The 12,179-nt window shown below is 40.1% G+C and overlaps 1 protein-coding gene across 1 annotated transcript in view; it reads right to left on the minus strand.

The window, feature by feature from the left end:
- Positions 1–9,649, minus strand: part of LOC134225109 (octopamine receptor beta-2R-like) — a 263,835-nt gene extending 254,186 nt beyond the window's left edge. Inside the window, exon 1 of the mRNA XM_062704896.1 lies at positions 9,617–9,649. The gene's annotated coding sequence lies outside the window, so the exon portion shown is untranslated. The remainder of the gene's footprint in view (positions 1–9,616) is intronic.
- Positions 9,650–12,179: the final 2,530 nt, after the last annotated feature.

Here is a 12,179-nt window from a genome sequence, read left to right on the forward strand (position 1 = left end):
ACGAGGGATTCATCTTTCTGAAGAATTTAACTCGGATCCTTAATATACTCGCCGAAAGCTTTCGAAAGAATATAAATTTAGGCATTTTCAATAACCTCGTGTAAATAGTGGCCCGGTTTCAGCGAGAATTACTCATTATTGAAAAAAAATCGTTACTTTCACAATTTTCTTTAAAGCGCAAACCATAATCGCATGATGACTGCAGTTAATTCAGTTGAGCATAGGTGGTATTTTTGGCACGGCAAATGCTGGGTTTAGCGTACCATTGGTACTTCGCGTACCTGAAGTAATAAAATAGACCCCATCTCGCGGTCCTTAGCCTCTTACCTAGCAACTGCTATCCCTACCTCCCCGTGGTGCTGGCCGGAATACGAGCAACCTTAGGGAAGATCGGGTAACCAACCCCGGTGGGAACTATGGTCGTAAAGCTTGATCCACTTAGAATTTGGCCGCACGAAATTAGACATTTCTTTGCCGAAAAAGCTCATAAAAAAGTGGGTCAGATTTTATTATACAGGGAATTTAATAAACTTTGCAGGAAAAAATATCGAAAAATGATTCATTGGCATTTCGGATGAATTCTCGGCCTTTTCTCTCAATACCACTCGTTATTTTTTGCACAGTAGAACGGTCAACTTAATCTGTCATTTTTTCACACCACTTCTCCATATAAGATGGTTTTCTGATTGTTTTGCACCATTTCTCAAGTTTCCCTATGATAATTGCCCAATATTTTTCGTTGGGACGAAAATTTGGGTATTTTGGTGGGTTGATAGATTTTTCAATAACGTCATTATCATTCGATTCATACCATTCCATTACATCCCGTCTGTAATGGCAGCTTGTTAAGTTAGGCCAAAGCAACACCGGACAATCGTGTGATTTGAATGGATGGCAAAAATCGCTTCTGAAGACCTCCTTGTATATTTGCCCATTTATGGTCGCTCTAGTGATGAAAACTTTAGTTTTCTTTCCACAACTGCAGATGCTTTGACATACCCAAGTAACAATTTCCATGCTTCTTGGATTTATCTAATTCTTATTGCAGACTTATGACAGCAATCACCAAGCTAATTGCTCAGTTTTATTGGCGCTCTTATCGCTATCAATAAACCTCTCATAAATCTGCTGAAAAAAACTTCAAACGTCAAATGCCCGTTGACCATATGAACAGATCTATTTATTTATTTATTTATTTATTTCATTTAATTCCAACTGACTATTACAGTCTTATTGAAATACTTATGTACTATATTACTACAGAAAAGGCAACATTTCAATTATACATTTAAACTAAAAAAAACATAAATAACAATGAAAACATTATCTCAACTTGCACAAAATTCTAAAATCCTCGCCTATCAACTTACAACAACAAAACGATAATTACAATTACATTCATATCAAATTTCGTTCACATACTAAATTAATTATGTTTTATGAGTTCTATGCTTTGGTATCCACACTGCCGATCGATGCTCAAACTTTCGGTATTTCAGTCCAGTAGGCCAAGTTGTCGGTAGCATTGCTAACGATTCTAGCTTCGAATCCAGCACAACTTTGAATGAAAGGTAATCCAACTCATCTCTCGTTCGTCCCTTTGGTATTAGATTCCTTATCCGAACCGTTCTGTGATCATCAACATTGAGGCATTCACAAACAAGCTGCTGAACATCTTTTTCAGTAGCACGACAGTCGATGTTAGTAACAAATAAACAAAATGTATTGTTACAGTGAGTGCAATCATGTGTATTCGCGCTGGCGTTCGAGTCAACATTGCAGCTACTGACTTTCGTCCCATTCAACAAATGATGGCTAGTATATGATGGCACAGGGGTTGAATGTAGGTTCTCGTTCTCGTAAAAGTAGTTACTATGTGGGATGAAAGTGGCAAGCGCATCAACAATTTCTTCAACTTTCAATTTCAATTCTGCAATATCCGATTCGACAGTATCGGTTTTAATGCTACGTACACACCAGTCAAGCAGTTTGACGAACATTGACTCCGCCCCCAAGAAATCGCTTCGGTTGCTGCTTTGCTTGAACGTGTGTGAAGTTGTTCGAACAACCATTTGACAGTTGGCGGCTCGGTTGGAAAAAATTAAAACGGTTTGATTTTGGTTTGAGTTGTCGGGGGTGGAGTCAAGGTTCGCCGAACATGTTTGAGCATTTGTAGTGAAGTTGCACAAACCCCCATATATTTGTTTATGGTTGATGCTCAAGTTGGCGCTTTGGTCGTTCGTGTGTGATATTGTTGGTCGAATAAATTGATTGTTCGTGCCGCTGTTGGTAAAACTTGATGGATGTTTGAATAAACGAGAGGTGGAGTCAATGTTGGTCGAACTGCTTGACCGTGTGTACGTTCCATAATAGACGGATCTTCATCGTCAGCGGTCGCTGCTTCAGCATCGGCATCACGGTTGGTACAATATTCAGCTAAGCAACCGTCACACATCCACAGGATGTTTTTCGTAAACAGCGCACACACAGTTGCTTCAGATAGACCAATACAAGAAGCATGGAATCGTTTAGCGCACCTCCCTTCGCAGATGGTATAACGCTCACTTTTACGATCAATGCAACGTAAGCATTTATTGCACTCCATTTTGATCCGACAATTAAAACACTATATTGCAGGTGTTATTGCTTCTATTCTGTTCTTTTCTGTCGTACAACAAGATATTACAGGTTTTGCTTCACAATTCGTACAAAAACACTATTTTAGAATGATAATACTAAGAGAAATACGGCTATAATTTTTTAGCGCGCGGGAAGTATGCCGTTCGGCTTTAACACATGGTTGTGATAAAGAGCGTAATAAATCTAATTCTCAACGCTCGGATAAAGCTCCAATTTTTGGTCATAATGTGGTCAAATGAATTACCCCCATAAGAATGTTTGCATTGCGAATAGTTTATGACGGTTTTCAAAAAAAGCGAAAATTTTCTGATCAAATTCCATGATGGCCATATTGAAAATGGAAATGCATTTCGAAGTCATTGAAGAATATCACTGAAATTTATGATTAAACGTAATTTTCACCGCGTATCATGCCTTTTCTGACAACAAATTTTATTTACTAATAATTTCGGTAAAGTACTAATCAATTTAGCAGACATCTTAGATAATGTGGTAATAAATATTTTCAATTTGTTTCCCTGAGGTGCGTTATATTGCCGGCGCGTGGTGTTCAACCTTATTTTTTCACCAGCTTTGACCATGAAATCGGACGCGCACCTCATTTTCAATGGCAGTAAATCGAAAAACAAACCTGAAAGCAAATATTATTTTGTTGTCATAATCATAACTTCCATCAAAAATCCATTTTGTTATTATTTTTCTGCAAAGTTTTGTTTCTCTTTTTTCAAAGCAACATTTTGACAGCTGCCGCAGCCAAATTCCCTTTTTTGCGGGTGGTTTAAAAAAGTTTTCTAAATGCTCTTATGATAGGTTTATAGTGGTTATCTGGAGAGGGCCACTTGGCAATATCTTACTCTTATAGAGGTCATCCGAAGGTTGCCGTGTAGCATTCAGTTTTATTGTTAGATCTTATAAATTAATCTTGAAAACCTTTCCTAGAGCGGAATAAAACTTGAAATGTTACTTGGGATACCATCAATTTGTGGGCAATCTTGCCTGCATATACATACTTATTTGAATTTTCCTGGGGCATTACCCTTCCGTTTGGCAAGGTAAAACTTGTGTCCCGGGAGTTGAAAGTCAATTTTGATATTAATTTCATTGCTCATCAAAATACATCAATTGTATTTCGACAGAACTTGCTCGACCAGCATTCTTGCGGGATGTTTGGCAACCAGGTTCTGTTTCAGGGTCCTGTTGGGACGCTTATTGACAATATACGACTTGAAACCTTCACGCCGACAGATTATTTGAGCTGTGCTGTACGCCGTAAATAACACCATCATGGTCGATCTCTCCAAGAGAGACGCATAAACAAAAATAATCAAACAATCCTGCCATCTATTTCCATACCCATACTCACATAGAAACAGTTGACTCGGCCCTACGAACGGACACACAAAAGTAGTGCGGTATTGAAAGAACCCGTACCAAGCAATAGATCTGAAGATCTGAACCACTCGCAGCTCAGTTCATGTCGCCCCCAGCTCGAAATTGCTGTGGCATGGAGGCTAAAGCTGTGTTACCAGCTCAGGAACCGTACGACACAAATCTCGAATCGGATAAGTCGTGACCGATTCAGAAGAGTGCCTTACGAACAGTCAGTGTTGCCACACTTTTATCTGTACCATGGCCACTAAAATCTTTTTCATCTGTACCGAAATCTTTAAAAATCTGTACACAGACAGCATACAAAAATGTGAATAAAGATTGATTTCTTTCGGTGATAGCAGTCCAAATAAGTAGCAAATACTTTTCTATTCCTATATCTGACGTTTCGGTTAATTTATTCAACCTTCTTTATAACAATTTTTTCGATTTTCATAGATTTTCCCACTTTTGTCACTTTTGTTTGTTTTTTATAAACAATTTTTTCGATTTTCATAGATTTTCCCACTTTTGTCCTACTCTCCCTTACTTACAGGAGCTTGTGTTTTTGTTGGTGTATGTAGGGCCCTACATGTTGTTGTCGTGGTTTTATGATGGTATCCACTTTTGATATACGTGAAGTATTGTTATTTAAATTTTTGTAAAATCCGTTTATTTTAGACAACCACGATAACATCAACAACGCAAACTCTAGTAAGTATGAGAAACTAGGGCAAAAGTGGGAAAATCTATTTAAAATAGGAAAAATTGTTTATATCCAAATAATTTTTTTGAACGCTTTGAAAAGGTTAAATAAATTAACTGAAATATTGGAGCAAAGTATTTGCTACTTATTAATGCTGCTATCGCCGAAAGAAATCAATCTTAACAGCAAAACTTCAGTCGTCAACACACAGATAATTTGTGAATAAATTTCTTTAAACTAGCGGAAAATACCCAGATTTGCCCGGGTGTTTATGCTGCAAATGTCACATATCGAAATATTTGCAGCACCGCACTCTAGATCAATTTCCGTGTGACTGTTTTACTTTCCTCAATAGCTGACTAAAAGTTGTATACAAATGACTTTTTATGTTTCCCCGTTAAATTTACCAACCTTCTGAATATACAAGCCTTGCGGATCCCAAAACGAATCGATTTAGCGAAGAAATCTCGAAAATCGGTCAACTCGCTTGCGGGTTAAATCGTCAGGAAGAAAATCACAACTCATTATTATTATAATAGACTAGTCGACCCGGCAGACGTTGTCCTGCGTAGTAGGCGAAAATGCCCATGTGAAATTTTCATACGAATCCTAATTTTAGTTTTTCACAATTTGCACAACCTTACGCGTAATTTTCGCATGAGGAAATATCATATAAACCCGTCGGAAACGGTAACGAACATATCTGCTGAAGAAATGAAGAAAATCCATCCAGCCGTTTTCGAGTTATGCGGATACGAACACAGACCATTTCATTTTTATATATATAGATTAGAGGAAAAACCTGCAGTGCAATCCAATTTATCCGAAAAAAAGCATTTCTGGGATGCGATAACATTTTTTTCTTTATTAACGTGATTTTTTATTGTAAATAAGTTTATTACCTCGCGATAACAAATTTCTCGACTAACTTTTGAAAAGTTACTTCTATTTATTATTTATTATCAGACTAAGGCCGGAGTGGCCTGTGCTGCACATAAAAGTCTTCTCCATTCAGCACGGTCCATGGCTGCACTTCGCCAACCACGCAGTCTGCGGAGGGTCCGCAAATCACCTGATCGATCCACCTTGCCCGCTGTGCACCTCGCCTTCTTGTTCCCGTCGGATCATTGTCGAGAACCATTTTCACCGGATTACTGTCCGGCATTCTGGCTACGTGCCCGGCCCACCGCAGTCTTCCGATTTTCGCGGTATGAACGATGGATGGTTCTCCCTGATGCAACTCGTGTTTCATTCGCCTCCTCCACGTACCGTCCGCCATCTGCACCCCACCATAGATGGTACGCAGCATTTTTCTCCACGAGCATCGTCCAGGTCTCGTGTCCGTAGAGGACTACCGGTCTAATAAGCGTTTTGTAGATAGTCCGTTCGGTACGTCGGCGAACTCCATTCGATCGAAGCGTTTTGCGGAGTGCAAAGTACGTACGATTTCCTGCCATGATGCGTTTCGGAATTTCTCTGCTGGTATCGTTATCGGAGGTCAGCAATGAGCCCAAGTACACGAATTCTTCAACCACCTCGATTTCGTAACCAACGATAGAAACTCGTGGTGGGTGGCTTACATTGACCTCTCTTGAGCCTCTTCCTATCATGTACTTCGTCTTTGACGTGTTGATGACTAGTCAAATCCGTTTAGCTTCGCTTTTCAGTCTGATGTAGGCTTCCTCCATCTTCTCAAAGTTACGTGCCATGATATCAATGTCGTCGGCGAATCCAAATGTGTCGATCCCTGCCCTTCGTATTACTTCCTCCAAAGCGATATTGAATACCAGGCACGAAAGAACTTGCCGTAACCTTCTGTGCGTTTTCAAGGGACTCGAGAATGCCTCTGAAACTCGAACTACGCACATCACCCGATCCATCGTCGCCTTGATCAACCGTATCAGGATATCCGGAAATCCGTGTTCGTGCATTAGCTGTCATAGCTGGTTCTGATCGATTGCATCATATGCGGATTTAAAGTCGATGAATAGATAATGTGTGGGCACGTTTTTCGCGGCATTTCTGCAATACTGTGTTAGAGCGTTCACCCATAAATCCCGCCTGGTTCTGCCCAAGAATTCTCGTGCGATTGGTGTTAGTCGGTGACATAAAATTTGGGAGAGTACCTTGTAGGTGGCGTTCAGCAATGTGTTTGCCGGGCTTATCGCCCTTCTTGTAGATGGGGCACAGGACAGGTAATCACCCAGTGCAGCGCCTCACCACCGTGTTTAAACAGCTCTCCTGGTAGTCTACTTCAGAGGCTTTGTTGTTTTTTCGGCCGGCAGATCTCTTCCTGGATTTCCTGGAGATTCGGAGCCAGAAGTCGTATGTCCTGCGCGCATGCTCCGAGGTTCATTTCCATACCGGCTCCGTTGTATGCCACATCGCCATTCAGGTGCTCTACATAGTGCTGGCGCCACCTTTGGATCACCTCACGCTTGTTCGTAAGAAGGTTCCCGTTTATGTCCTTGCACATATCGGGCTGTGGCACGTGGCCTTTACGTGAGCGTTTTAACTTCTCGAAGAACGTGCGTGGTACAGTTGCTCCCTCTCGCGGTCTCGATCTTCCTGTTGGCCCTTTTCCTCCGAAAAATTGAGTTTTGTCTGTTCCGCGCCTGTTTGTATCGTTCCTCGTTTGCTCTCGTATGATGTTGCAGCAATCTCGCTCATGCTGCATTCTTCTATTCCACTAACTGCTCACACCAGTCGTTTCTTTGATACGGGGCACTGTGCCTATTGCAGTGGTTGCGGTGTTTCCAATGGTAGATTTCATATCTCTCCAGCCATCTTCAAGAGACGCTGCGCCTAGCTGCTCTTCCATTGGGTGTGCCACCAGCTGCTGAGCGTCGATAGTTTTGACCGCATATATGTCTGCTCCAGCTGTGCGTAGAAAGCTTCTTTCTCGTCGTCGGGTTCCCTTCGTGTGGGAAGTACACGTTGATGATGCTATAGTTGAAGAAACGGCATCCTTGCGCTGATTGGTTGCCACCCAATAACGCGTTGGAACATCTTCCCCAGCACTATGAAGCCGGTTCCTAGCTCGTTGGTGGTGCCACAGCTTTGGTAGAAGGTAGCCGCCCGATGGCCGCTTTTCCACACTTTCTGTCCTGTCTAGCAGGTTTTCTGCAGCGCTACGACGTCGAAATTGTGGGGATGTGGTTCATGTTACTGTGCATTGTTCTTAAAGTTCTGTGCAAACTTATACTAAATTGGATATAGGGTAAGACGGCAGTAGGCAGGCTTTCAACCCGGTAGATAATGTATGGATCATATTGTTACACTCCGTACCATCCTGAAGTAGGTAGTATGAGCTTTAGGTCGTCTGAACCACGAAAATCTGGGGATCGCCCTTAGACTTAGATAGTTTTGGACAAAATCATCGGCTTCATCAAAGCGTAGTACGAAGCTTTTACGTGCAGAGTCCTGCCTAACTGGAGCAAAGCAATGTATCCTAGCTCTGCAACTGTTCCTTATCGTAATGGACGAGATCATGGTGGATTCGATTGACTGTGTTCCAAACTGTGGACTACTCTGACAATTAATTATGGCGATATTGATCGACTTCGATTTGTCTGATGATGTTTTTCTAATAGTCAACGCACCAAATTTCGAAGTATTCAGTTGTTGTTTACGCCAGCAGAGTATACTCAGAATCTGCAAGTATTCATCAACCGATGTCTAGAAATTTAAATTCGGGCCACAACTGGATCTTGAATACTGTGCTTCATCAACGATTACATCAAAAAATGAATCATCAGAAATTCGAGTTCGTAAATGGAGGTGTATCGACCATACATTACGGAGACGAAATCTACAAGCAAGTGCTGCACCGGAATCTGGCATGAGAACTCAGCAGAAGCAAACCCATGGGATCGTGGTGACGAAGCCTCAACAAAGAAATAGGTATAGAATATTGATCGGAATCCGCCCTGGTCCCAGGTCAAGGATAAAGCGAGCAGCCGTCCACGATGAAGAATTTGGAAAAGATTTATATTTTGAGCTGAAAATGTGGCTATGAAAACCTTATCTAATTGATAATGGTAGCATAGCATAGCATCAAACTATCGAACTGAAAATTATTTGACATCTAATACGCGAATAGTGATAACTAATAAAATAATAATTTACTTTTGAATAAAGGAACATCCACAAATTACGTAACGCTTAGAGGGGGGAGGGGGGGTTGACCAAAGTGTGACAATCCATACGAAAATTTTCAATGATTCATACAAAAAGTGTGACATAGGGGGGAGGGGGGTTGAAAACGGACAATTTTTGCGTTACGTAATTAATGGATCTTCCCTAATACGGCTCTGAATATCATTAATCATAAATTGAACACGTTTGAACGATTTGATCTCAGTATCAATTTTCACAGCACCGAAACTTATAACCAGGAAAAGTTTTTCCTGTAAAAATAGTAAGATCTACGTGTCTTTACTGAACAGTCAGAATAAAGACAGCTGAAAAAATATCCAGCAATTTTGATAATAATAAAAATCATGAGGTCCTGAGTTAATTATTTGAATGTGTTGTACATAGGAGGGGAACGGTTCGCCATTTCATCTCATCTCCTATTTCCATCCCATCAAAAACAAAGGAATGGAAAGGAATTTGGTTTGTTTATTATTTTTGTGATTTTTTTCAGCAGTGAGCACGCATGAGCCATCCAGCAGCTCACTGAACAAAAGTGAGCACCAGAAAGAAGAAGAAGAGCACGCATGATAAAAAAAAAAAAGCGACGAATTTGGTGCCGTATTTCCTTGTTTGGCGATGAGATGGATATATGTACAGTGAGATGGAGATCGGAACATTTCCCCTATATTGTTTTTCATCACGTGATTAATTACCACCATATACAACTAATAATGCAGCATATCCATGTAAAAACATATTTCTCACCTTTTAATAAAATCGAAGAATTGACTCTATCTGAAAAGAGAAAACATGCACTGAATTAGGATTTGATTCTCAGAGAATTTTGCTTTGTTTGAACAAGAATTATTAGTATGATAGTTGAAGTAAATAATATTAGGCGTATTCTATTTTTTTACGACAGGTACTATATAATTGTTACAAAAATCCACTGTTATCTCTATGTTAACTCGTAAATTAGAAGAACATCTAGTAACAACTGATCTTGGTCGACAATTTGGCGTCTTGAGAGCTATGCTTCTTCCTTTTCATAGCGAGAAGACTATGGCCCGATGCCCACGTAGCGTCTTTTCAACGCTGCGTGCACACGGCGTTGAAAGGACGCATGTGTGTATCGGGAAAAAGCGGTAACGCAACGTCGCCGCACCGAATCACACCTGCGTTTTTTCGACGCCACGTGCACGCAACGTTGAAAAAACGCTAAGTGGGCATCGGCCCTATACCTCCTCAAACTTCTCATAGTGCGCAATAGGACAGCCCCATATAAAGGAGTGGCCAAAACTACCAAAAGGCCAATTTTCGATTTGAGCGAGTAAAATGTGATGAATACACAGCTCAGACCCTATATTTTTATAATCAGGACGGTTTTTATTTTTTAGATTTTTTTTTGGAGGGATGGGGGGCGTTCAAACTAGCCCCTCCTAGAAATGATATTTTCACGTTTTATGGGACAACGGCCAACTTTGCCATATTTTCGTATCAATTACATTACTACATAATAGAAGCGAATTACAGATTTAATCATAACGTGTCATAAAGTGGGGGATGAGTAGTGTGTATGTGTATAACTCCTTGTCACAATACGTTTTTATATTTATGAAAGAAATCTTATGGAAATATCAAATAAATGAAATTCCATTTCATTGATGTCACAATATGACGCTAATTGAATCTGTTCTACTCTCCTTTGCTGGTTTAATAAGTTTTATTCAGTGAATTTTCAACACCAGAAGCTAATAGTGCTTTTTTGATCATTTTAGGAAAACTGTGTTGCGTCCATTTGTCTGTGACACGAATATACAGTAAAACCCTTTATATGACCATTAGTATTTTAGTTAGCATCAAGCGGGCTTATTGCAAGCCAAAAAAAAGTGACAAAATTCCGTTGGTTTTGTAGAATATGACTAAAATCGATACTATGCCAAAAATTGGTCCCATACCCCATTAAAGCTCGAAAAAAATATTTTTCGTTTCTATCTATGTTTTTATGATTAATACCACCATTTATTGCAGGATTCATAATTTTGGCCAAAAATACCTCTGTAACGACCCCTTGGTCGACGCGTCGCTTCAAATTGGGGGAGCAGAGCGGTAGGTTGTAAAACGTCAACGCAACGAGCTCTCGGGCGAATTCTGTTGTTATCCAGCATAGCAATTCACGTTATCAGATGAAATCCAAAACAAGAAAGAACTTCTCTACGACGTGTTATCACTCTATGCATTGTTTTATGCCTTATAACGTAGTTAGTAATCAGGAAATAAGTGGAATATTAACTGTAGTTAGCTTAAACCCTGTGTTAAACTTTGGTATGTTTTTCTTCATACGATACGAAAGGATAAATAATTAAACTACGTTTGTTTTAGCTAACCCTAAAAATAGCAACGTTTGCCCACACAATACGTTGCCCTTTTCTTCAAATATTCTTATAATTTCTGGCGGTAAGAAAGATTAGAATTCGAGCTTGTTACACGATTCATCTAGCGTTGTTTTTCGAACAGGTAACATTATATTTGTAGCGTGTGGTATAGATTTGGTACGGATACACAAAACTTTAAAAATAGTAGAGGTAAATCTGAAATAATGACAAAGAAATGAAACTCTTTATTATATAAATAATAAATTGCTGGATTTGAACTAATCATATAAAGAGCAGGAGTAGAAGTTACTCAATGAAGAAAAATAAGCTCACTAAACGTAAGATATAACTATAATTGAATCATGAATATTTCATTAACATTACATATGTTCAATTACAGAAAGTTTTTAATATATGCTAATATTAAAAACCTGGAAGAGTTTTATTCTTCGTTGGCATCCGCCACAACCTCCTTTTTTCCTATTGTACAGTGGTACAATGCTACGAACGATACTCAAGTAATCAAGGTAGTACTACGTACATCTAAGTTCCTCAATCCAATAAATCTTGAAAGCAAAACGTTGTTAACACACGTGCCACGAATGCATCCGAGAGAAGTTCGTCCTCCCGTTACCAAAATCAGTTTTCCGATCACCGTCGAGGACAGCCGGCCGGCGCACGCCATCTCAATTTTCACCCAACGAACGGAACAAAACTTGACAAACGACCAGCAGCAGGGCTGACTGCAACCAGCCACTAGCCAGCGTCACCATCATTGCCGTCGCTCAAAATTAGCCCATATCGCATCCCACCACCAGCAGTAATTGTTTGTGTTTCTCATGGTTGTAAATCGACTCGACCGAATTTGTTTCTGCCGACTACGAGGAGCATCTCACGCGGTGCGCTGATAAATTCGACACCAGCTGTTCATACAAAGCAGAAGCAGGGACAAA

The sequence above is a fragment of the Armigeres subalbatus genome, chromosome 1, assembly GCF_024139115.2.
Source record: "Armigeres subalbatus isolate Guangzhou_Male chromosome 1, GZ_Asu_2, whole genome shotgun sequence".
NCBI classification, from domain to species: Eukaryota; Metazoa; Arthropoda; class Insecta; order Diptera; family Culicidae; genus Armigeres; species Armigeres subalbatus.